Here is a 24,303-nt window from a genome sequence, read left to right as displayed (position 1 = left end):
GCGCACTACACGCTGTCAGGATTCTCTGGTGCTGGTGATTTACATTAATGCGGTCACATGCTGACTAGACATGTGTGACCTCACTCTATGAAAATGAACTGAGTGAGGCCGGGCACGTCTAGTTGGAATGTGGTCAGAAGTATACAAATCACATGCTTGTGCTGACATGACCGTCCACCGGCCAGGGAGAATCCTAAATGTGTGCAGTGCATTAGTTGTGAGAATTCAGAAGCTGCGATGTCAGGATTCAGCTCTGCAGGTTCCAGTACTCATCACATGGACACGTCACTCATATGCGATTTTCATACTCATGGTCCTGTGACAACAAGCTTCTCTTCTGCTTCTCTCAGTTTTTCACTGAACATTGAGAGCATTAGGGAGAGGAGCTCGTCGGTACATGACTGAGTGTGCAAATCGCATATGTCCTTGGTGGAGGTACCAAAATTAATTCTTGCCCCTGGTGCCAGAATCCCTAGATACACCTCTGCTGGTATGCTACTGTGAGCGGCGATTACCGGGTTTGGTGGAGGGATGTGTGTGCACAGGCAGTGAGGCAGGGACTGTGTGTGTGTGTGTGGGGGGGGGGGGGCGCCATTTTTCCTTTCGCCTCAGGCAGCAGAGAGGCTAGGTTCACCCCTGTCATTACCCGGTATAGTGACAGCCAAAGCTTTTCCACAGAAAGCATACTCAGACATTGTGCCCCATCCAGTATGGGTTGTGTAATTACAAAGTGTTCCCATACTTTACCCTCATTCGGTACTCTTGTATCAAGCACACTCTCCAAACTATTGCACTTAGCTTCAAGTTCCCCTCTAAAGAGTATCATCCTATCTGCAATTTGAAATATCTCAGCAGGTATGTACACATTCTGATCTGCTCTTATGTGCAGGGCTACCCAAAGTCACCATCTGGAGACCTTCCCTTCATAGGTGGTTTGCTAGACCTTGTGTTAATGTAGGAACCTGGCAGTCGGTCGAGAGCCAAAGTTCTTTAGCTCGTGGGCCACATGTGGCTCCTGAGTCGCAGGTTGGGGACCCCTGCTCTATAACATAAGTGGTAGATGAAGACCCTTGAACATCACCCATAATTACAATGACTGCAGCAACCAGTCCCCACCCACATGTGAACAAAGTGAGCCATGTAAAACTAGGAGTGATCTTCAGAGCTGTCCCAGTTCTGAACAGACCGCCAGTTTATAGGTTATGGAGTAGCTTCCCACCATCATGGATACGGAGGGACAGGCCTGCATTTGGGGAGCCATTTTTTTCAGATTCTCTACATCAGATGATAACAGTGACAGCGACATATTGATTAAGTGCACTAGCAGGGTTTATAGTGAAGGAGAGCTGGCTACCTGGTCTGGTCACATCTGGTCAAAGGAGCTGAACAATTAAACAATGAATGGTAGTACCGGATCCGTCTCATGACAGACACCGACAATGCCTGACAGACTCTACTGACTGCAATGAAGTCGTGTTTCTATCTGCTTAATTAATATTTGCTAATATTTCAGTCTGACTAAATAATATTTGGTATTTTTGGCCCAATTTGCAAAAGAACCTCCAATGCAGAACTGCACAGAGGGTAAATGGGACAGAAGCATGTGCGCACCAAAAGGTCTATAGTAGGATTAAGGGCAGATAGAGACTGAGCTGCAGGAACAAAAGCTGGTCACAGGCAGTAATTCACGTGGATTTTATCCAACACGTATTCCATGATATGACACCCCCACCCTCATCATGGGTGATTTCAATATCCCAATTGCTTCTCCCCTCTCCCCATCTGCTTCTCACCTTTTATCTCTAACCTCCTCTTTCGGCCTCTCGCAGCATACTAACTCTCCAACACATGATGATGGAAACTCCCTTGATTTGGTCTTCTCCCGGCTTTGCTCACTGGATGATTTCACAAACTCCCCTCTCCCGCTCTCTGACCACAACCTTCTTTCATTCTCTATCAAGAACTGCCATCCCGCTCAGGTCATCCCCACTTTCCACACTTATAGAAACATACAGGCCATTAACACCCAGAAACTTATGAAGAACTTGCAGTCTTCATTGGCCCCAATCTCCTCCATCTCTTGTCCTGATTCTGCTCTGAAGCATTACAATGAAACCCTGCAAAGTGCCCTGGAAGAAGCTGCACCTCCTATACATAGAACAACTCGGCACAGACGGCGACAACCGTGGCACACGCTGCAAACACGTTTCCTGCAGCGGTGCTCCAGGTGCGCCGAACGTCTGTGGAGAAAATCTAATCTGCCCGAATATTTCATCCATTATAAGTTCATGTTAAAAACATACAACTCTGCCCTTCACCTCTCCAAACAAACCTATTTCAACACCCTCATCACCTCGCTGTCCAATAACCCTAAACGTCTCTTTGACACTTTCCGGTCCCTACTCAACCCAAGAGAGCAGGCCCCAACCACAGATCTCCACGCTGACGATCTGGCCAATTACTTCAAAGAAAAAATTGACCACATTCGACAGGAAATCATTTCCCAATCTCTTCATACCAAGCACTGTCCTCCCTCCCCCACTGCATCTAGTTCACTCTCTGACTTTGAACCAGTTACAGAAGAAGAAGTAAGCAGGCTCCTTGCATCTTCTCGCCCGACCACTTGCACCAGCGACCCCATTCCGTCGCATCTCCTCCAGTCCCTTTCCCCGGCTGTCACCTCTCACCTAACAAAAATATTCAACCTTTCCCTCACTTCCGGTATTTTTCCCTCCTCATTTAAGCATGCCATCATACATCCACTACTTAAAAAGCCCTCCCTCGATCAAAATTGTGCCGCTAATTATAGACCTGTCTCTAATCTTCCCTTCATCTCTAAACTCCTGGAACGCCTGGTCCACTCCCGTCTTACCCGCTATCTCTCAGATAATTCTCTTCTCGACCCTCTTCAATCTGGTTTCCGCTCTTTACACTCTACTGAAACTGCCCTCACTAAAGTCTCTAATGACCTACTAACAGCTAAATCTAATGGTCACTATTCCATGCTCATTCTCTTGGATCTCTCCGCAGCATTCGACACTGTGGATCATCAGCTCCTCCTCACTATGCTCCGCTCCATCGGCCTCAAGGACACCGTTCTCTCTTGGTTCTCCTCCTATCTCTCTGGCCGATCCTTCACTGTTTGTTTTGCTGGTTCCTCCTCCTCTCACCTTCCCCTTACTGTTGGGGTTCCTCAAGGATCAGTCCTAGGCCCCCTCCTCTTCTCTTTGTATACTGCCCCTATTGGACAAACAATCAGTAGATTTGGTTTCCAGTACCATCTCTATGCTGACGACACCCAATTATATACCTCTTCTCCTGTTATCACGCCGACCTTTTTAGAAAACACCAGTGATTGTCTTACCGCTGTCTCTAACATCATGTCCTCCCTCTATCTGAAACTGAACCTGTCAAAAACTGAACTCCTCGTGTTCTCTCCCTCTACAAACCTACCTTTGCCCGACATTGCCATCTCTGTGTGCGGTTCCACCATTACTCCAAAGCAACATGCCCGCTGCCTTGGAGTCATCCTTGATTCCGAGCTTTCATTCACCCCCCACATCCGATCACTGGCTCGCTCTTCTTATCTGCATCTCAAAAACATTTCCAGAATTCGCCCTTTTCTTACTTTCGACTCTGCAAAAACTCTTACTGTCTCACTTATTCATTCTCGTCTGGACTATTGTAACTCTCTACTAATTGGCCTACCTTTTACCAGACTCTCCCCGCTCCAATCTGTCCTGAATGCTGCTGCCAGGATCATATTCCTCGCCAACCGTTACACCGATGCCTCTACCTTGTGCCAGTCATTACACTGGCTACCCATCCAATCCAGAATCCAGTACAAAACTACTACCCTCATCCACAAAGCACTCCATGGCTCAGCACCACCCTACATCTCCTCTCTGGTCTCAGTCTACCAACCTACCCGTGACCTCCGCTCTGCTAATGACCTCAGGTTAGCATCCTCAATAATCAGAACCTCCCACTCCCGTCTCCAAGACTTTACACGTGCGGCGCCGATTCTTTGGAATGCACTACCTAGGTTAATACAATTAATCCCCAATCCCCACAGTTTTAAGCGTGCACTAAAAACTCATTTGTTCAGATTGGCCTACCGCCTCAACGCATTAACCTAATTATCCCTGTGTGGCCTATTAATAAAAAACAACAACATAATCACGTTCCTCCATCATGTTCTCATACACTTTATGCAGTTAATAGCCTCTGTGTCTGTACTGTTACATACTTAGGCAGTTAACTGGTTCATGCAGCTTTACATGAACACCCGAGCCTTACACTATGGCTGGTCCAAATAACTAAAGCAATTGTTACCATCCACCTCTTGTGTCTCCCCTTTTCCTCATAGATTGTAAGCTTGCGAGCAGCAGGGCCCTCTTTCCTCCTGGTATCTGTTTTGAACTGTGATTTCTGTTATGCTGTAATGTCTGTTGTCTGTATAAGTCCCCTCTATAAGTTGTAAAGCGCTGCGGAATATGTTGGCGCTATATAAATAAAATTATTATTATTATTATTATTATTATTATTATGAAGCATCCATGTAAAATGCATTCATATATTCAGTAGGTTGGGAGAAGGTGGTAGATTTTATTTTTATTTCACAGTGTTTTTTATTTTAATCTTATTTTATTGCCTTTTTTTTTTAGGGTTTCTTTCTCCCAGTGTCTGAAGAAGGATTAACATGATCTGTCTAATCCCAGCATTCCTCTAGGATTAGAGAGCTAATGCCATCAATACGAGCAGTGAATACTGGGATTCCACACATCATGTCCTCCTAGCATGCTCCTTTCCATCCCCCGGCAGCCTGTGCAGCCTCTGAGCAGACACAGGTCTCCATATTAATGGCCCGAATGCATGGAGGAAGCATTGACAAAAGCATAAACCTGCCTGCACAGGGCCCACCTCTGCTAGTAACTACTGGCCAAATACTGGAAAAATAGAGGAGTCTCCACAGCCCATGTTCAGGCTCTGCTCACAACACAGAATGTAATGGCACTTTCTTCTAAAAGAATCACAGTTTTGAATGCAAAAATGGTGCTTATTTGTAGTCTGCTGATGATCCTGATTTTTTCCCCATTAAAAAGTCAAGAATCAAAGAGAGGAAACCTAGGAAGAAGAAGACTCTGCTCCAGTTTAGAAAAGGCTTTATGCCATTTTGCACAGTGTGGGCCACTGATTTGGTCCACACTATGCAATTTATCTTTGTCTTTGTGTTGTTCTTGTGGACAAACAAAACATTTGCTGCTGATTAGTCCACATATTACTAGTAACAGCTGGACACCCCGTCATTAGCTAAATTTGAAAGGAACCCTTGTAAGAAACAAGGATTTTCTAACATGGCAAACTCCAATAACAAACACAAGATAAGGTCTTAAGCATGCTTAAGAAAGTCTTAATATTTTGCACCTCCATTATTTGGGGGACTGTAGCTCATCTTTTGTCCAGTTCGAATAAAGTATGTTTACCTTATTTAAAAATGTATACAACTAATGCCGGGTTCACATCAGTGGCCCCATCGGGGCTTCTGTCTGAAGCCCTAAAATCGAGATTCATATGTATCTGCCGATGGGGCCATTGATTTTAATGAACCAGGTGAAGTAAATGTATGCTCTGCCTGACCTCAGTTGCTGCAGAGTCCGCCTTCTTGAGGTGGGAACAAAAATGTGGTCAGCAACGGTATATTTTTGTGCCTGGCTGAAAAATGTGGACTTTGCAGAAATTTGTGTGTATGTATGTATGTATGTATGTATGTATGTATGTATGTGTGTATGTATATGTATGTATGTATGTATGTATGAATGAGTTTACAGATTTCCCTATAATCCTGCCTGTTTTATGGTAACATTAGGAAAGCTGTCACAACCACTGCAGACTGTCTTTCCACCTCTTGTCATACTAACCGAGGTCCAAGAAGTTGCTTCAGTCACATCTGCTTTTTTATGTTTTGTTTTTTCTCCCACTTCTGCAGTGCGTTTGGGGGTTCCAGCTGCATGCCCATAAAGAGGGGATTCAGACGAACTCCCGACTGAGCCACAGACTGCTAAGACATGAACGGAGTGGACCCAGCTTCTGCTGTTTTTCTGAAGGTATGAGTCTTTTCAGACGGCAGAGAAATGTAGTCTGCTTCATGTCGTAACACGGCTTCTGGTTCTATCTGAATATCAGCTACATATGATTAGCATGTGCCATATGACTGAAAGCTAGCAAAGAAGATAACCTGGTAATTAGTTAGTGATGAGCAAACATGCTCGGGTGCTAACCAAGTGTCTTCAGAGCGCTGGAATAATATGCTCGGGCCCCCGCACCTGCATTTCTTGTGGCTGTGGATTGCCTAACAACCAGGCAATCCTTGCATGTGTTGAACCTGTAGAACAGTCACGAGATCCTATATTTTTCGAGCACGCCGAAGACACTTGCCTAGCACACTGGCATGCTCGGATAACACCTTATCTGAGCGCGTTCGCTCATCACTACCGGTAATGAAAGGCACGATTCTCTCTAGCAGCTCCCGCTTCTGGTTTGGTATTCTTACTGTCAGGAGTGTTGCTAACTGATGTGTTTTTATGTGTAAATGTTTCATTTTCCATTCAGGCACTTTCCATTATTAACCATTTAAGAATACAAAATTTCGAGGCGCTCAGCATGTTTTATTACAATAACTGCAGCGCTCTTTCTATCTCAGTGAGCAGAAGCACTTTGTAGGCAACACACAGTTGCAGCTCTTGTAGTTTATGGAACATGGTAAAATCTTTAGCTTGAATATGAACGCGGTAGGCTAAATGCCTTAACCAGTCAAGCTTTGTATCTCTTCATAATTAATCGTGCAAGAGGTATAAAAAGTTAGATAGGAGGAAATGTTTGCTCAAGTAGCATGCTGCTATGGGTCCTCCAGCCGGCACGGCGCATATTCCGATCACGTATCTTGTGTAAGACAATATTTTCTTAAGAGAATAATTGTTCTGCAATACCGCAGAAAGCAGACATCAACGCGTTCCTATTTAGGCAGAAGAAGCGGGCATTTATTAGGAGTTTGCCTCGTTTACATCGTACAGGAACATTTTCCACGGCTCATATAAAGAGCAGCAGAGCTCCAATAAGAGACACTGTCTCGGAAGAAAGTGGATGCATCAACTTCACAAATGCCTTTTTGTATGTCATGTAACTGAGGAAATTTAAGGCATATTGTTTCAATGTTCAACTTAATTAGCCTTTAAAAATGTTGAACAGATGTTCGCTGCATTCATAGACTTCTGGAATAAATAACACAAGACAGGTGGAAACGCTAATACGAGATGAGTCCGTTCATTAGATTGTCAGGAGACCTTTACAGCTCTCCCGGTGAATTAAGGAAAGGCCCCCCATGTGTCTCATAATAAGCTTCACGGGTCGCTGTTAGGAATATTTACACCGCCATATTACACTGTGGTATTATACATTCTGGGGTACGTAACGCTCGCTGGTAGATGCAGAATTATTATTCAACCCATCATATGTTATTTACCTGTGCATAAAACTAACATTACTACTTTGGATCCAAGCACAGCAGCGGTGGGGAACCTTAAATCTGCCAGGGCCATTGGGATATTTAGACCATTCTGCAGGAGCCATACAAAATTAGCAACTTTAAATTTATCCTGCTATATTTAGTCAAACAATTTCTTAACTGTCATGTCTCACAACTGCTGCTCCAGATTTTCGTCATTGAATTTTGAAAAGAACTTGCAGCAGTAAGTTCTGACCGCAGATGTATATTACACTGCAGGTCTCCAGATAGAGCAGTGGTGGCGAACCCTCTCTGTGGGCACGCCCGCCGCTGTACACACACTCCAGGCTCGCCGCCACACAACCCGCCGCCGTACACACACGCCAGGCCCGCCGCCGTACACACAAGCCAGGCCCGCCGCCGGACACACACGCCAGGCTCGCCGCCGTACACACACGCCAGGCCCGCCACCATACACACCCACCAGGCCCGCCGCCGTACACACACGCCAGGCTCGCCGCCGTACACACACGCCAGGCCCGCCGCCGTACACACCCACCAGGCCCGCCGCCATACACACACGCCAGGCCCGCCGCCGTACACACACGCCAGGCCCGCCGCCGTACACACACTCGCCGCTCCTTTCTCTTGTTCAAAGGTATTTGCACCTAAAAGACGCAAATACATGTGAACAGTGCTGAGCCAGGACTGGGGCAGAGGAGTAACTGTCAGCCGCGGGTTTGACACGCAGCAGTGTAATGATGTCCTCATGTTACTGACCGCTTCACACCTCTGCCTGCAACGGGGCCATAGAGGAGCAGAGACAAACGGGCACTGGTAAGAGGTCCAATAGGAGCCGAACATGAAATGTACCTAATGTGATAGGAAGCGCAGCTGTGACAGAAGCAATATGGGGATGGGGGGCTGCTTTATTCAGTTGGACAGTGTGCATGTGTATATATTATGCAGAAGCGCAGTGTGCATGTGTATTTTGCAGAGGGGCAGTGTGTGTATTTTGCAGAGGGGCAGTGTGTGTGTATTTTGCAGAGGGGCAGTGTGTGTGTATTTTGCAGAGGGGCAGTGTGTGTGTATTTTGTAGAGAGGCAGTGTGTGTGTATTTTTTGCAGAGGGGCACTGTGTGTATTTTGCAGAGGAACAGCGTGCGTGTGTATTTTGCAGAGGGGCAGTGTGTGTGTGTGTGTGTGTGTGTGTGTGTGTGTGTATAGAGGGGCAGTATGTGTGTATTTTGCAGATAGTGTGTGTGTGGGTGTACATATATATTTTTCAGAGGGGCAGTGTGTATTTTTTTGTGTATTTTTCAAGTCTTATGTAATGTCTGCTTCAGCTCCAGGTTAACTGCTGTGTTGGCACCTTGTGATAAAGAAGTGTGTTTTGGGTTGCCGTTTGGGCACTCTGTCTCTAAAAGGTTTGCCATCACTGTCATAAGGGTAAAACACTGTTCACGTTACATTTATAGAACTCAGGAAGTACATACATCACAGGAGGGGCTGGGGACCTACCGTATATACATCACAGGAGGGGCTGGGGACCTACCGTATATATATCACAGGAGGGGCTGGGGACCTACCGTATATATACACATCACAGGAGGGGCTGGGGGCCTATATACATGACAGAAGTGGCAGGGGACCTAAATACATCACTGGAGGGGCTGAGGATATATATGCATCACTGGAGGGGCAGGGGCTTCCGATGCACGTCCTGTAGCAAATACTGCATGCGCGAGCATGTACACAGTGTCAGTGGCAATTAAAGGTCTGACACTGCAATCCAAGGGAATCAGCCCAGGGGCAGGAGAAAACGACAACATGGGCAATAAACGACTCATGGGCCGGAGGTTCCCCACCCTGAAGTAGATATTCAATTTCCATACAAATCTGCACAGGTGATATCGATTAGACACAAAAAATTACCTTTATGGAAAAATCATACTTGTTTTAAGTTCACTAAACAACATCCGCACATTAATGCGGGCAAGAAAAAAAGCGCAAACACCCAGGGCATATTTAAGCCATATTCAATCTTTATTATTATATTAGCAAAATGTGACAAATTCACAAAAATTAAACATAGTGATGCTATGAAAATGTGGGAATCTATGATTGTAACATGAAGGACATTATTAACAACTAAACAAGTTTAAACGGAGGTTAGATAGTGTTCCCACCGCCCCAATGTGAGTTTCGCCTTTTCTTCATCATCTTATTTAAGTGACAAACTTTATACTATAGAAATGTTTCATTACTGCCTTTATCTAATGCCCTTTGAGGCCCTATATTGCAGTAATGCCTTACACATGCATATTTGAAGCGTCACTTAACCATATAGGTATACTTATTTGCACTTGTCACTTTATATTTTTAAGCAATTACTGGTATATAGAAGGTGATTTTGACTCATGTATTTACTATTTATTAGTTATGTTAAAATGTATTATTTACATTTTTGTAGCATAAGGTCTATATAATATATACTGATTTTATAAATTGCTAATTTTTCAGAGTGCATTGATACAAACAATCATAGAGTCCCACATTTTCATAGCAGCGCTGTGTTATATTTTTGTGAATTTGTAGTATTTTAATATTAATAAAGATTGAATATGGTTCAATAATACTTTGGGTTTGTGATTTTTCTCGTGCCTTCATTAATGTGCAGCAAATATCGATGTAGTATAAGAGATTGTCCGTTTCAAACATTCTGATTTATACGGCTGTCTGACTGTGCCCTAACATGGAACAGTAATCCCAGAGTAGTCAAAGTCTCTCAATAAACTCTCCGGTGAAAACCCTCAAATGTGTCAGAAAAGTGAAGACATTTAAACCAGGGTGACCAAGAAGCTGCCTTTCCTTCCTGTCATACCACACTGATGCCATTGCTTTAACAGAAGCCAGTGTCTTGTGTCCTTGAGCCACAAACATGGGCCACTTTATTCAAATGCAAGAAATATCCTTCCTTAATAGATTAACGTAGAGTATTCTAAGAGCACCCAATATACATATCCAAGGAAAGAGATTTTTTACTTTGCCTTGCATCCAACTGGAAAGGATATGAAGGGATATCATGTTTGAGATGATTATTCAAATAAAAAATAAAAAAACAGTAGCAAATAGTAACAATGAATTTCTAGAATAAAAGCTTTTACCTCAATCAACAGTATAAAAGAGTTTCATAATTCAGTTTCAAGAAAACTAATAACTGCTCAGATGATCTGTATTTTATAAGTGACAAAAAAGGATGAGATTAAGTGCACTGAATGTAAATAAGGATGTTAAGTAGTGATGAACGAGCCCGTGGATGTTCATGTCCATCATGTTAGGCCGAACATTTAAAAAAAAAAAAAAGTTTGGTTCGGGTATCAGAAGACATACCCGATTTAAATGAATGGGGGCACCAAATATCCTGTGTTTTCTATGCTGTCATCTGTGACAGAGCGAGAAACAGTTGCTCTGATAGGCAATAAGTTCATTATTGCCCGTCACAGTGCAGTGGTTCCCACGCTGTCACAGATGACAAAGTGTAAGTCAGCAGCTCTGACCGGCAGTAAAAAGGAATTCATCAGCCGGCACCTGTCCAATAAATAAATAAATAAAATTTTAAAAATGCTGTAGGGACCCCTTAATTTTTGCTAACCAGCACAGGTAAAGATGACAGCTGCGAGCTGCAAGCTGCAGCCCCCAGCTGTCAGCTTTAAATTGGCTTATTAAAAATAGAGGGGTCCCATGCCATATTATTTTATTGCTTAAACTACAAAACAACAAAGTGGGGTCCCTCCTATTTTGACAGCCAGTCAAGCTAATGCAGACAGCTGGGGCCGGATATTCTCAAGACTGGAAAGGGGCCATGGATATTGGTCCTCCCCAGCCTAAAAATAGTAGCTCGCAGCCGCCAAAGTAAAGGCACACCTATTAGATTCGCCAAGTCTGACACTTTGCCCTGGTGCGGTGGATGAAAGCTTTGTCATGTCAGCTGACATCAAGCCCACAGGTTAGTAATGGAACGGCGAAAATAATCTCGGCACTCCTGGGGCCGGTGCTCAAGTAGGGCCCAAAGCCAATATAAACTATAATAGAAACTTGGAACTTGAAAAGATACATTTTTAAATATATTTCCTCTTTAATAGCAAACCAACAAAAAGTACAACAAAGCACATCTGGATTGCATGGCAACAGAGAAAGTCGGAAGAGCAAGGCAAAGCGCCAGAATTGGCACATCTAATAGATGCACCTTTTCTGGGGCGGCTGCAGGCTACTAATTTTAGCATGGGGGGATCAATATCTTTGGCACCTTACCAGGCTGAGAATACAAGCCCACAGCTCTCTGCTTTAGTTTGGCTGGTTGTCAAAATTGGGGGGACAACACGCTGTTTTTTAAAATTAATCATCTAAATAATTTTAAAAATGGGGTGGGGAACCCTATACTTTTAATAACCAGCCAAGATGCAGCCCGCAGCTGTCTGTTTTGTCTGTGCTGGTTATCAAAAACAGAGAGGGAACTCTCACCATTTTTTATTTTATTTATTGCACAGGAACCAGCTCATGAATGATCTCATCATCATACACCTGCTCTAGTTGCTATCATCAAGACGAGGCGTAGGATGATGATAGCATTTTTATCAGCTGACGCCTGTAACCGGCGGAAACCTTTCTACCATCGGTCACAGCTGCAGGCTCACACATTTTCATCTGTATGACAGTGTGGGAACTGCAGCGCTCTGACCGGTGTTAATAATAATAATAAAATAATAATCTTTATTTATATAGCGCCAACATATTCCGCAGCACTTTACAATTAAGCGGGGACATATACAGACAAATTCAATACAAGTTAAGACAATTTAAACAGTGACATTAGGAGTGAGGTCCCTGCTTGCCAGCTTACAATCTACAAGGAAATGGGGGGACACAATAGGTGAAAAGTGCTTGTTATTTCTGGTCTGGCAATTATAATAAATAGGGATTTTTATATAAAGCTGCTTGATCCGGTCATCAACCCGTGTGTTTAAGTGCAATAGTTAAGTATCAAGTGCAGTTATCGGGTGCATGGAGGGTGTGGAGAAAGATGAATAGTAGGGTGCAGATTCAGAGTAATATTTGTAAGGAGGGAACAGCAAAGTTAGTTTACTGAGTAGCTGATGTGGTAGGCTTGTTTGAAGAGATGGGTTTTTAAAGCTCGCTTCAATAGGTCGGGGCAAGGTGTCAGTCTGATCGTCTGGGGAAGTGCATTCCAGAGAGCTGGCGCAGCACGAGAGAAGTCTTGGAGACGGAGGTGCGAGGTTCGGATTACAGGGGATGTTAGTCTTAGGTCATTTGTAGAATGGAGGGCACGTGTAGGGTGATAGACAGAGATGAGAGAGCAGATATAAAGTGGTGCAGAACTGTGGGGAGCTTTGTGGGTGAGAGATGAGTTTATACTGGACCCTGTAGCGAATGGGTAGCCAGTGTAATGACTGGCACAAGATGGAGGCATCGGTGAAGCGGCTGGACAGAAACATGACCCTGGCTGCCGCATTCAAGATGGATTGTTACCATCGATAAGAGCCAGTGTTTCTCGCGTTGTCACACAGGCTGTTCACCTGCTGAACCGGTACAGTAACACGGTCTTCAGGGAGAAGCCTGTGTTCCGGGTCTGTGCACGGACACTAGATGCTCAGTACGTATCCCGAACTTTACTGTTCGGTTTGCTCATCCCTAATGTTAAGTTCTCACACTATTCAGCAGTTCATTATTAGTAACAATTTGTTAATTATTGCATAACAATAACACTGCTATACAGGCACACGGGGCAGGTTTAACTAAGCAAGCATCAGCTCCAGCTTCATCCTGGTGTACAGCCTACAGGACAAAAGCTCCTATAGAGGAAGAATTGCAGACTGACAGTTTTCAGCACTTTCAATTCAATGTTCTGTTCCTAATGTCTCCAGCAAAAGCAATATTTCAAAAATACTACTGAGAAACTAAACACTTTTTCTCCTCATGTTGAACCCCCTGTTCAGTAGAGTTGATCAGTGGGAGTCTCAGAAAACAGACCAACACTCATCCACACAATCTATAACTTATCCAAAAATGTTAAAAAGCTTATTTACCCTTTAGATGCATTTATTGTCGTGAAGATGTAATATAAAATTAAAATCTTCTACTTTATATTGGAAATCTGACTTTATTGGGTAGGTAACGGTGCATATAGAATACATGTGCATTGCACATATGTGAGCAATGCAGAATAAGAATTCATTTACTGTAACACATTATTTACAAACACAACACTAAAGGGAAATTGTCAGCAAGTTTTTGCAGCATGATGTAGGGGCAGACACTCTGATTTTTGTGATCTGTCACTTACAGTTGCTTGAGAAAATATTCTCCCCCCTTGGCATTTTTCGTGTGTTGCTACCTAACAACCTGGTACAGGCAAAGAACATGCCTACACCTGTAAACATTTGGTTTTCTTTTTATTGCGAAACAAACAACAAATAGGACAAAATAACTGAATACTTCAATTTGCATAACTATTCACCCCCTAAAGTCAGCACTTTGTAGAGCCTCCTTATTCGAAAATTACAGCTGCAAGTCGCTTTGAATAAGTCTCTATGAGCTTTCCACATCATGTCGCTTGAATTTTTGCCCATTTGACCACAGATTTTCAATTGGATTAAGGTCTGGGCTTGGACTAGGCCACCCCAAACAATTTTCATGCTTCCCCTTATACCACTCGACCGTTGTTTAGCATTAGGCTTTGGGTCATTGTCTTGTTGGAAGGTGAACCTCCATCCCAGTCTCAAATCACCGACCGACTGAAACAGGCTTTCTTCAAGAAAATCCCTGCATTTCGTATCATACATCTTCTCCTCGACTCAGACCATTTTCCGTGTCGCTGCTGCTGAAAAACATCCCAACAATATGATGCTGCCACCACCATGTATCACTGTGGGTTGTTGTGTGTGTAAATAAAGGCTTTTTACTGCTGACTCTTACATAAAGGCCACCTCTATGGAGTGGACGGCATATTGTGGTCATATGGATAGATACTTGAATCTCTGCAGCTCCTTCAAATCTTTTTTCTCTGTGCTGCATCTCTGATTAATGCCATCCTTGCCAGGGCTGAGAGTTTGGGTGGGCGGACCTCTCTTGGCAGGTTTGTTGTGGTACCATGTTCTTTTTATTTGCTGATAATTAATTTGTTGTTTTGTTTTTTTTTTAAATAACCCAACCCTGACTTGTAGTTCTCAACAACTTTGTCCCTGCCTTGTTTGGAGACCTCTTCGGCCTTCATGGCGTTTGGTAAGTGGTGCCTCTTGCTTAATGGGATTGCAGTCTCTGTGGCCTTTCAGGTAAGGAGTGTATATACTGACAGACCATGTGACATTTAGGAAGTCCATCTGTGTTCAATCTTTCACTAAGCATGTGAATAATGAAAGTTAATGGCTCCCACCAGAAACTTTTAGGAGCTTCATAGCAAAAGGGGTGAACATATATGCGAATGCCAATGTTTAGTTATTTGATCCCATAAGTTTAATTTATGCCTATTTTCTCACTTCACCCACTTCCACAGACTATTTAGTACTGATGTATCACAGACAAATCAGATTATACAAATATTTAAACACAGGTTGTAATGTAACAAAATTGGTAAAAAGATAATGGGTGAATACTTTTGTAAGCCACTGTATTGAGCTACTTGCTGTCATTTTGATAAAATCACTGTTTTGTCTGCTGCAGATCTAGCAGTTCTCAGAATGCGGAGCTGTGCATTAACCCACTCACATCACTGATTGGCAGCTGTCTTTGTACACTATTCATTAAGAGAAAACTGCCGATCAGTGCTGGGGTATGGCTGTACTACCTGGAAGAAAGCCAAGGAGTCCTCTATCCATCACCTTCTGCTGATAGAACAGTGATTTTATAAAATGCACTAAGCAGCCCAGTAAGTGACAAGGCTGAAATCAGTGTCACTGCCCAGATATTATTCGGCTAACGTATTAGGCAGAAAAGCCTTGGTGACATATTGCCTTTAATAAATGTCTGTACACTAAGTGAGCCTAACTTAGCATAAATGCTGAATTGGGTTTTAGCTACTAACAAATTGACCTATGACACAGAAAAAAATGAAGACTGATGTAGCTGGCAGCAAAAAGGTGAGTAACCAGGGTGCACTCGCCCATCCTTTGCTTACATGTCATTACCTCTATGACTGGTTCCTGCTCTGTCTGGGTAGAGTATAACCCGTATCTAATATATAATTGCCTAGAATACTACTTCCTGCAATTTGTGTTAACTTCCATGGCTTTGTCCGGAGCTAATGTCCGGAGCTAATGTCCGGAGATAAGTGACGTCACCAGTGTCCTACACCCAGGCAGAGCACAGGGGCCCCAGGCAGCATATGGGGCCCCAGGCAGAGCACAGTGGCCCCAGGCAGAGCACAGGGGCCCCAGGCAGCATATGGGGCCCCAGGCAGAGCACAGGGGCCCCAGGCAGCATATGGGGCCCCAGGCAGAGCACAGGGGCCCCAGGCAGAGCACAGGGGCCCCAGGCAGCATATGGGGCCCCAGGCAGCATATGGGGCCCCAGGCAGAGCACAGCGATATTTTGGACCACTGTGCGGTGTTTCAGACCCCCTGTGTGATGTCTGGGGCCCTGTTCTTAAGTATATTAAAGATTAAAGTAACGTATATTAAAGTATATTATAGATCAAATTTGACACGTTTATGAGCACCATTGAGTGATATACTCAAGAATGACATAATTTTTCAACATTTTATGGTTTCAAACTGTAAACACAGAGTTTTTTTTACTTCAACCAGAAAACCTTAACGGTTCATAAAAAACTTGACTGTTCAGGATATGATAAAAGTCATAGTATTCTGAATCTTTAACTTATAAAGATACCTTTACATGGGGTGATTATTGGTTCCAGAGAGGCTTTCGGCCGATAATCGTACACATGGCTGGTGACAGGACAATACAATATAAACGTTCAAAGGTAAACACTGATAACATTAAAATCTAATATATAATTGCCTAGAATACTACTTCCGGCAATTTGTGCCAACTTCCGTGGCTTTGTCCGGAGATAATGTCCGGAGATAAGTGACGTCACCAGCGTCCTACACCCGCTCAGGGTGGACAAAGATATATGCCTTCGTGGTGCGCGGCACTTTTCTGATTGGTTGCCGCCTGCCGCGAGCGACCAATCAGAAATGTGCCGTACTGTCAAGAATTGTCAAGAGCTGGTGAGTGCAGCCATTTTTTGTTCTTTCTTACTATTATTTATTAATTGTATTATTCTTACATTTGAATAAATAAAGTATATATGGATTCTAGACTCCCGATTCTTTAGAATCGGGCTGCCATCTAGTAATATATAATATTATAATATTGCCAGCAGTCCAGGGGCCATTGGTGTATTTGTAGAATTTTAAACATTTTCAAATTCTTAAAAAAAAAAAGAATAATGTCTATTTCAACGTATCTGCAGCGCCCCCACTGCCACAGGGCCAAGGGGTACCCGGTACCGGGCCTCTGAGTCTCCGCTCTGGGGTTGTCATGGTGGCTAGGCCCGGTCCGTGACCCTGCTGAGGGGCGCCCCAAATAATAGATGTGGATGGTGGAAGTGGTGGTAGTGGTGCGGTGCAGTAAATAACGAGGACACCAGGTTGCAGTCTCTTTACCTCTTTACTGAAGGCTTCTGGGTCCTCAGTCCGGAATACGGCTAACCGGGCTGCGCAAGTCCGGCCGGTCCGATGGCACCTCCAGAGTTCCCGTTGCAGGTGGAAATCTGTGCCTTCCTTCTAGCGTTTGTGTGTTGTGGTCCTCCCCTGCTGTGCTTACGGGATAGTACCCCACAACTGTTGTGTCTGTTCCTCGTGTTCCCTCACAACAACTCGATTCTGATGTTCTTCTTCTTCTCGCCCCCCAGATCTTATGGTAGGACGCACCCGTATGACGGGAAGGCTCGGAGCTCTTCCGGGACCCTAGAGTCGCCCCTCTCCAAAGGTTGCCCCCTATGTCTGCGTAGGTGATGTAGGTGAGACAGCCAGCCTATAGCTCTCTGTCCTGCCGTTGGTTTGAAGTAATGCTTAGAGCTCTGTACTTCCTCAGCGTTCCGGCCACCGGTTATTTATGCCTCAGTAGGATGTTGCCTCGGTCTAACAGCACGACTCCTACTGGTATTTCTCCCTGTTGCGTTGATCTCGTTTCTCACTCAGCACAATAAATCTCGCTTCTTGTCCTTTCTTAGGGTACCGCCGCTATGAAGTGCAGGCGCGGTCCCGTAGCTTTCTCTCTGATTGCCAGGCCTCTGTCAGGATCCCACCCCTGACAGGGACCCTACCGAATCTTCCCCTACAACACCCTCTGCCACAAGGTGTTGCCTGGTTCCAACCCAGTCAGCGTTCTCCCTAACTTCCTGCCTAACCCCCAGTTTTACCAGACTGTGAGGAATGGCCTAATGAATAGTACCCTTAGCTCCCCCTGGAGGCCAGACTGTGAAATGTATTGGTGTATGTGATACCTGGTCAGATGAACTCCTTCAGTGCCATCAGACGTACCATAGCCCCCCTTAGCGGCGGAGCCACAGTACTGCAACGACCAGGACTCTGGGGCGCTGCATATCCAAATCATTCAGATGTTTTGCCAAGAACATAATTTGCAGGACAAGTAAATGGGTTATCCAAAACTTTTTTTTTATTATTATTTTTTTTTTTTTACCAGCGGCCTAAGCACTAACAGGCAGGTAGTTGACTACCCATCTGTTCTGCCCAGCGCTATTCTCTGCCGCCACAGAGCAGTCACAGATCGATCCTGCCAACGATTAGGCCATATCATCACGTTGACAGAGCAGTGGCTTCTATTTCGCTCTGCTCAGTAGATGGAGCGGGACTGCAGATATCATGCTGACTGACAGCCGGCCCCCTGCTGGAATGACACCAGCAGTCAAGCTCCATCTACAGAGCAGAGCGAAAGAGCCGCTCTGTTGACACTGCGCAGCTGAATCGCAGGCAGAAGCGGACAGTGACCATTGTACGCCGGCGACAGGTAGTTTATAGGTCTATTGTAAAAGCAAAAAAAAAAAATAAGACCTGGCTATACCTTTAAAGTTAGTTCACTGCTTAGAGATATAGCTTGGCCCTAGCAATCGAACTGAAGTTCTAGTTGGTAAAATAGTGTTCCCCAGAATTTTCTATTCCATTGAAACAATGTGAGATGACGTTTGGATATGTTAAGTGTAAATTTATGGCCAGCATCACTATGCGCAGCTCAGATTCCTTCACTTCTGAACAAAAGTCATTTAAAAGAAATACATTTTTTTCCTCATAGATAAAATTGTCCTTTTTTGACATTTTGTAACATTTTAAGGGATCAAAGATGTTGTGGTAAGCGATCCATGACACCCCCTTAATAACTCCAGCCTAAACCTGCTAGCTGCTGATTTCATCTGAATAAGTGCTTGTCATTTTATGTGCCATCATTTAAATTACTACTCCTTTCATGCTTTCTGGACAAGCAAAAGATCACAGTGAGTGCGAGAAAGCCTTGTAGCTCATAAACCTAAGGACAGACTAAAACCCGCATAAGCATTCCATCATAAAATTTTGAATATCTCAACATTGACACATGACTTCATTTAATAATGATCAGTAAGCCATTACTTTGATTATACTCGCCATAAAAGCCTCAATGCAATGGTATCGAACATTAACAAATACATATTACTTAGGTAAGGCTTTTCTTCAGCCATTAAAAGGATGCAGGAAACCACTCCACACATCCTGAGTGCCTCCAATACTGGAAATTACTCGGCATAATATTCCTGGTGTACTCACCCAAGAACTTGATCATGTCCTAAGCCCTTTATTAACGCTGAAAAGCAGTAATCCATGCTGATTAATAAAGGATAAATGAATTGTGTAGAGTCTTCTTTATGCATATGCCATGTAAACTTGGACTGACCAGTAACCAATGTCACAAAATTGTGAAACCAACTTCAACACAAAATTTATACTGAGAATAATAAAAAATATATATAATAATCTGAAAAATTCCAGGTTTAGAAAAAAAATCTACATATGGCATGGAATGGCTGAGAGAACCATAGTTGTGAAGCTGGTAAGCCAAGGTTGCAAATGTACTTAAAAAAAAAAAAAAAACTAAATGTAATGTCCCAACATTGGGGACTACATTACTATTTTTATGATATTATCTGCACTTGGAATATGCCTTCGATCAATAGACTGTTTTACGGTGTGGTATGCAACACACGCTAAGCGTTAACCTCACCACTTAGCTGGGTGCTACGGTTAGTTGGGTGAAGCTTCCTTCATAAAAAGCTGCAGCCATGGCTGTTAGCTGGAGTTGCAGCAGTGAAGCAGCCTCAGCAAGGTTGTAGGAGAACAGCTTTCTCCCAGCTCCAGTAAGCCGGCACAGCAGAACTATCTAATGAAAGTATAGTGCAGCATTTCTATTTTACGCCTGTATAGGAAGGAGCCTGATCGGCTCTGAAACGCGTAGTGCAATTAAGGATCAGACTTGCCTCGTATCTCCGTCTCCTTGGCAGCACTCACCCAGTCCGTTTTTTTGCTCCACATCACCTATCCACAGTCCCAGTACCGGCGGACCCAGAATTTGCAGCTGACTGACCGAGTCTCTAAAACACGAGCAACAGAGCTGTGCCTGGCTTGCACAACGCAAACACGTGAGTGTAACAGCTCACAGCTTACCAGCATATCCCATGGTCTATCAGCACTAGGAGTGCTCTTTCTGCTCCTCTTACAGTCCACAGAATGCGCCCGACTGGGCTAGGACTCAGAGGCCCGCGGAAGGACAAGAAGTAAAGGACTACAAATATAATGACACATAGAGGGCACTGCGATCTCGAGGCCTACTAAAGGTGTATCAACCCAATATAGACAAGAGGATATTTCAGGGAGAACAGGTGTTTAGTTTAGTCTTCCAGTTTAACCACTCTGCTGTCTACTGCATTCCTATTTATCCCAGTTTGCCTGCTTCTGCTATTAACTAATATTACTGGAACTTGTCTCAAGCAACGTGCCCCTGTGATGAGAAGACTTGTAACCAACAAGTCTTTGTGCCACCAACTGCTGTTATCAACTTGCTGCATTAAAGCAAAGTTTACTTTTGCTTTACACCACTGCTGTTCTCCTCTCCACACCACCATCATGGGATGCACCGCTAACCATCCAGCCATGTCACCGTCAACGCCACACATTCACAACCATATGCCCACCACTGTGTCAGTGCACCCAGGCAGAGCCACCACCCATGACCCTGGGGGATCCGACCCGCGCCCGATGTACTGGGCTCTCTGCACACTGCAATTGCACTGTATCACGATTTGTTTCCTTTTTTATTTTTAATAATGTCCTTAGATTGAAGAACATACAATCTATTTTTATTATTATAAAACAGACCTAACCTTTTCTAAATTCTAGAGTAAAAAATAATATATTTTAAAATATTAGCATCAGATTAGATCAATTACAAAGTCCTGGTGGGAATATTATTTGGGAAGTTGGATAAACCGGTTTGTAGTGTTAAAGAGACAGTAGGGCGCACAGAAAGAAATAGTGGGGAAATGAAATCTTCATAGATTTAGTATAAATTAGGGGTAGAGGATTTGTCTAATTTTTGACAAATATTATTATTATACCACCATTTATTCAATTCTGTTACCGCTTTAAATTAATGTGTAAGGCCTGAGCTATACTGCAACACTTTTTTGTGCTACTGATAGATTTTCACTATTTAGCTACAGATTTAGTCCAAAGCAATACAATGAATGGTATGCAATTGGGTGGACTGCAGCTGCCAAATAATGATTCAAATTAATCAGCAGCACTCCAAAAAGTCAGGACTAATGAAGAGAAACGATTGGTAAAGGTAAAAAGCTCAGCATATAATACAATCAGAACTCATGCATTAGTGCCAGCACACTGCTTTCAAAGTTTGACGGGAATCTGTCAGTAGGATCAACCCTCCTAAGCTGTCTATGTGGGCATGTAGGTCATGGGACGCTGAATAAAATGATACATTGATATCTCAGATCCTATCAAGAACCCCATTTTTTTCTTGATATGTAAATGAGCTGTTAACATCTATGGGCCAGAAACAGATCTTCATGAAATTCTGCCTCCAAAGCTCATTTTTAATGAACAGGGGTTTTACCAGTGTGAGACATGCAATGACTGATAGTCTGTTCTACCGATCCCAAAATCTCACACTGGTAACGCCTCCTTTCATTAACCCCTTTCTGACATCCGGCATACGCCAATGTCAGACTCCACCTGTTTGGTGCGGGTTCCAACGCTGAGCCCGCACCTTCCTGGGCACATGACAGCTGATCTGTACAGCTGACATGTGCCCACAACAGCCGCGGGTGGAATCGCGATCCACCCATGGCTATTAACTACTTAAATGCTGCTGTCAATCTCTGACATCAGCAATTATCTCGCACTTACTGGAAGAGCGTCACAAATCTCGCCCATTGGTGACCCTGAAACATGATCACGGGTCACTGACGGGTTGGCATGACAACCAGAGGTCTCCAGCAGACCTCTATGGATGTCATTGCCAGATTTCTATGAGCACCACCCAGTGGTCAGCACTCATAACATAGTGAGCATTTCTGTTACACACAGGAAATCTGATCATTGCCTGTGTGTAGCAGAGATCAGAGTACTGCAACTACTAATCTCCTATAGAAACTATTGAAGCATGCAAAAATTAAAAAAATTTTTTGGAAAAATATAAAATAAAATAAAAAGATATAAACGTCCAATCACCCCCCCCCCCCCCCTTTCGCCCCATTCAAAATAAAACAATTATCATACACATATTTGGTATTGCTGTGTTCAGAATCACCCAATCTATCAATGTAAAAAAAAAAAAGAATTTACCCGATTACTAAACGGCGCAACGATAAAAGAATTAAAAACGTCAGAATTCCTTTTTTTGTTGCCGCTACATTGCAATAAAATACAAGAACAGGCGATCAATCAAAACATCGTGTCTACACCAAAATGGTATTAACAAAAACGTCAGCTCGGCGGGCAAAAAATAATTTTACCAAAGTTTGGATTTTTTTTTCGCCACTTAAATAAAAAATAACCTATATATGTTTGGTGTCTTTTAACTCATAATAACCTGGAGAATCATAATGGCCGGTCAGTTTTAGTATTTAGTGAGCATGGTAAAAAAAAAAAAAAAAAAAAAAACACACAAAAAAACAACTGTCGAATTGCACTTTTTTTGCAATTTCACTGCACTTTGAATTTATTTTCCCAGTTTCCAGTACACAATATGTCAAAACCAATGGTGTCCGTCAAAAGTACGGCTTTTCCCGCGAAAAAAACAAGCCCTCACATGGCCATTTTGACTGAAAAATAAAAATGTCATGGCTGGGAAGAAAGGGAAAAACGAAAAAGCAAAAACAAAATACCTCTGGTTGTGAAGGGGTTAAAAATATTATCTGGATGCAGATTCTTAGGGTCCGTCCCATAGATCTTAACAGCTCATTTACATAAAAGAAAAACGTGGAATAAGACATCGGATTGCAGGTATCATTTTATTCAAATTTCTATTATCTGCACGCCCATATAAATGGCTTAGGAGGATTTATCCTATTGGCAGCTTCCCTAGATCATTGGCCAAAACAGAATAATCTAACTGTATGACATATATCCTTTGTGGTTTTCCTCGCACCCCCATAATATGGACACAGATACTGTATGTTGCCCTTTCTCACCAGTTGCTTGCAAAGAATGTTCACGACTATCATTGATGACCAATCCTTAGGATAGGCCATCAGTATCAGATTGGTCGGTGTCAGACACCTGGCACCCCCGCCGATCAGCTGTTCTCGGTTCAAATCAATAAGAGATGGATGTGCAGTACCTGGCTGAGGCCACTACCAGAAGGTGGAGCAGCTCCATAATTGAGCATTACCGGGCAGTGGCTGCCAACACCAAGAACAGCTGATCGGCAGGGCAGCCGAGTGTCAGACCCTGATCGATCAGACATTGATGACCTGTCCTGAGGATAAGTCACCAATAATAATGGACAACCTCATTAATCTGGACCCACAACGCATCAAACACCACAAGGTTTGAGGGATTACCATTTTTCAAATCAATATCAAGTCCCAAATTATTGGATTACTGAATCATTGGGTTAATAAATGACAGTCCACATTATTCAGATGGCTGAACGACTGTCATGGATACTAGTAATGCGAGCAATCCAACGACACTCAGAAAACAATCTTCAGAACTCAGACAACAGCTCGGAGATTGTACAAATTACCAATTAAAACTGTTAAATCCTGAATAAAATCCAGTAAACTGCAAACATATTAGCTCTCATTAGCATGAGGAAAAAGGATTTCAGCACTGGAAATTAAACTCAATCTGATGTAAACACTTTGTTTTCCCACTTGATGTTATGCCAAAAAAGGATAGCTGTCTAAAACATCTTTGTGAGAAAAGGCAAAAACCCAGGCGTGCTAAACACTGGTGGCCCAGCTCAGAATGCTAAACAGAGGTGAAGTGCGTGGAGATCCAGTGATAAGGACTCCTTCACATTCTCCAGCCTGGAAGCCAATGCATCCAGCCCTCTACAGCTGGGAAAGCTGGCAGGCAGGACAGGCGCTAGCTACAGCCAGTAATATTCAAGAGGAGCAAATCGGACAACTCATACATTTCTCAAAGTGTCCTCTCACACATCTTCTAATAAAATAATTCATCAACAACAACAAAAATCAAATGC

The 24,303-nt window shown here is 43.5% G+C and overlaps 1 protein-coding gene across 2 annotated transcripts in view; it reads right to left on the bottom strand.

Annotated features, from left to right (window-relative positions):
* The window catches only part of TBC1D22A (TBC1 domain family member 22A), an 849,217-nt gene that overhangs the window by 679,118 nt on the left and 145,796 nt on the right, over positions 1 to 24,303 (bottom strand). The gene's annotated exons all lie outside the window — the stretch shown is intronic.

This window comes from Ranitomeya variabilis, chromosome 5 (genome assembly GCF_051348905.1).
Source record: "Ranitomeya variabilis isolate aRanVar5 chromosome 5, aRanVar5.hap1, whole genome shotgun sequence".
NCBI lineage: Eukaryota > Metazoa > Chordata > Amphibia > Anura > Dendrobatidae > Ranitomeya > Ranitomeya variabilis.
This window is presented reverse-complemented; position numbering and strand designations above follow the sequence as displayed.